Source organism: Fukomys damarensis, unplaced genomic scaffold (genome assembly GCF_012274545.1).
Source record: "Fukomys damarensis isolate Sample0158 unplaced genomic scaffold, DMR_v1.0_HiC HiC_scaffold_26, whole genome shotgun sequence".
Lineage (NCBI taxonomy): Eukaryota > Metazoa > Chordata > Mammalia > Rodentia > Bathyergidae > Fukomys > Fukomys damarensis.
The window spans coordinates 2,976,242-2,979,560 of NW_022900938.1; positions in this window are offsets into that span (position 1 = coordinate 2,976,242).

A 3,319-nucleotide genomic window follows, 5' to 3' on the forward strand; every position below is an offset into this window, starting at 1 on the left:
ATATCTAAAAAAGACAAAAATTACCTGATTTAAGATAACAATAAAAATAAGAGGAAACACAAATTATACATTAAAAAAAAACTATCACATTAGAAGGCTTTGTACTTCAGAATATTCCTGAAAACACCCACTCAATCTCTTTTCCTCTCTCTTAAGTAAGCATATATATATATACATACATACATACATACATATAGCAAAAAAAGCTTCGGGCAGGATATTTAGCTCAGTGGTTCCACCACCTGCTTTGTAAGCACAAGAACCTGAGTTTGATCCCCAGTACCAAAAAAAGAAAGAAAGAAAAAAGCTTCCTCAGTACCAAAAGGAAAACTAAAATTAACAGGTTACAGTTAGGTTAGCTTCTGGTACTAAAGGTATCCCCAGAAAAATGACTTTCAATCTGTAGTTATGAATCACTATCTACTCTTACTGTATGCATGCTAGCATATATATTATCTCTTTTTCAATTCATCTTATCTACCCATGTAGTTTTGCCAGCTGGAACCAAAGTACTTCCTTAATTCCCAACCAACTTCACCAAGACTTGAAATTTGGTCTCACTCTCAGATTAGAAATCTCTTGACTTTGTTCATAGCACCATTGCTCTGTTCTCCTTTACTTTCTAATCTTTATTTCAACAACATATTTGTAAAAATAGGTCTAGTTAGAACATTAAAATTGTTTCAGGGTACTTGTATATACAGATACCTGCTGTCTTTCCGTCCACCAAAATATATTTAACTTTTCCTAGTAAGATGGCGTTTTAGTTGAGGATTCAAAAAAAGTACTAGAAAACAAATAGGTATGGAGACATGTAATTTGGACCTCCTTTAGACAGGGTACCCTAGGAAGCCCTTTGAAGTTATATTTCAACTGAAAAATAATAAAGAGCTAAATGTACAAAGAGAAAAAATAGGTATGTATGCACACAGTAAATATGAGTGTACACAAATAAATATATAGAACCCATACAAATGAATAGTGGGATGGTGAGTATTCCAAACATAGGCAATAAGCGTCACAGTACCCCGAGACCAAGACAAACTAACAATACACTGGTAGTACAGCAGGCCAAGAGGAGAGTACCAAGAAATAATACTGGAGATAGGAGCTGAATCATGTTGGGTATTATTAGCCAAGATAAAGCATACTGAAATTTATTCTCAATGAGAACCTGTTAAAGAGTTCTGAGTAAGAGTCTGACAGTTGACTAAATCAAATCCAAACCCTCAATCTGTTGTTTCGTTTGTTTGTTATTGTTATTATTCGGTCAGTACTGAGGGAATTAAACTCAGAGCTTCACAACATTCCCAGCCTTATTCATTTATTGATTTTTTGAGACAAGAGTCGGGCTAAGTCACTAACTTGTCCAGATTGAGCTCAAACTGATAATCCTCTTGCCTCAAACTTCCAGTGTGCTGGGATTACAGGTGTGTCTCACTGTGCTCAGCCCTTTCTTGTTTTTTTTTTGTTTTTGGTACAGGGGACCAAACTCTGGACCTTGCACTTGCGAGGCAGGCTGCAAAACCACTAAGCTAAATCCTCAGCCTCCCAGCCCTTTTTATATTTTTTGCACAGTTCTACCTAAGTTTCCTAGTCTAAGCATCCTCCTGCCTCAGTTCCCTCAGGAACTAGGATTACAAGTGTGTCCCATCATGTCTAGCTCAAACTATTTTTTAAAAGGGGTGAAATGTCATATTATCATACCTAATATTTGTATAAAACGATTTGCATATAAACTTTTAAAAAATAAATGATATTTCTTCAAAGAGACTGACATCCTACCATTTAGTTGGGGAAGAAGACAGAATAAAGATAAAGGCAGGTTGAAAAACTGAGACTACATAGCCAGAAGATAAAGGATAATACCTAAGAATACAGCTTCAAAAAAAAAAGCCCAGTTCAAGGGAGACTCCATAATTTAAGAATTTTTGAACAATTAAGGTTGTTTATAAAAGGTGAATAGGGGCTGGGAATGTAGCTCAGTGGCACAGCACAGAACCACAGCATATATCATACACGCACTATGCATGTATGTGTATACGTATGTGCTTCTCAAGAGGTGAATTAGGTGTCTGGTTGGCCACTTTTTCATTGTACACAATCTTTTTTTTTTTTCTCCCAGTACCAGAGATTGAACTCAGGACACTGCCCTTGTCAGGCAGGTGCAGCACTGCTGAGCTACATCCCCGGCCCTCTACAGAGTTTTGAAGAAGGCTCCTGTACGGCTTTCCCACACTCCTCTAAAGATTCCCTTACACAATCTGCTTACAATCCTAAAGGAACTATCTGTACGTAAAGCAAACCAACATATTTCCTGATCACTGAGCATGCTATGGTTACAGTGGTATGGATAATATATCTACTTTTCTCATACTATCAATAATAAGGGTTAAGAGGGTATAGGTCAGGGCTATGATGCCATGCTTAGTGTGCGCCAAGGACCTTGGCTCCATCCCCACCAAGACGAAGAAAAAAAATGTCTTCAACTGTAATATGAAGTGCTGTAAGTCATATTCACAGTTAAACTGTGAAATGAATACTGAACTCCACTGAGGAAAGCTTTTCTTTAAAAAAATAATCAGGGGCCTGGGATTTTTAGCTCAGTGGCACCTCGCCTGCCTAGAAAGCACAAGGTCCTGAGTTCAAGCCCTGATATCTATCTATATCTATATCTATATCTATATCTATCTATCTATCTATCTATCTATATATATGAATCTGCCAATACTACTGTCCAAACCTCGATGATACTAAAGGTCACAATCTACGTTCATGTGACAACATACCTGCACTCAAATACTCTATCAAAGTAACACAAGCCGACATTAAGGGGGGATTTGCTCTGCTTGGAGGTACTTTTTGAAATTACTTCCTAAAACAAGAGTCAACATCTGATTCTATTTGTCTTGAGATTTGGAGATGGAGGGTTGTTGGTGCTTTCTGAAATTCTCCACTGAATCTAATGTCCAGGATTCTGCCCATTTGTGCTTTTTTTTTCCTCCATCCAGTACTGCATACACACATACGAACCAACCACTAAGCGCTTAGCGTTAGAATTTTCCAAAATAACTTCCTACAATGCTATTCGTAAAGGCAAACAAGTAGAAAACCACGGTATCCCTCCTGGTCGCCTCATCTCCACCCCGCCTCCCCACGGGACGAACCCGGAAAATCGAAGGCAGCCCTGGCTCAAGGTTACAGGAGGAACTCGTCACAGCGCAGTGGTAAGAACCGCCTGTCATTGGTCGTTCGCGGTGGGGCTTCCTCGGTTTCTGCGCCCCACCCGGCCCCCAAGGCGGGCAGGGGACCGAAGGAG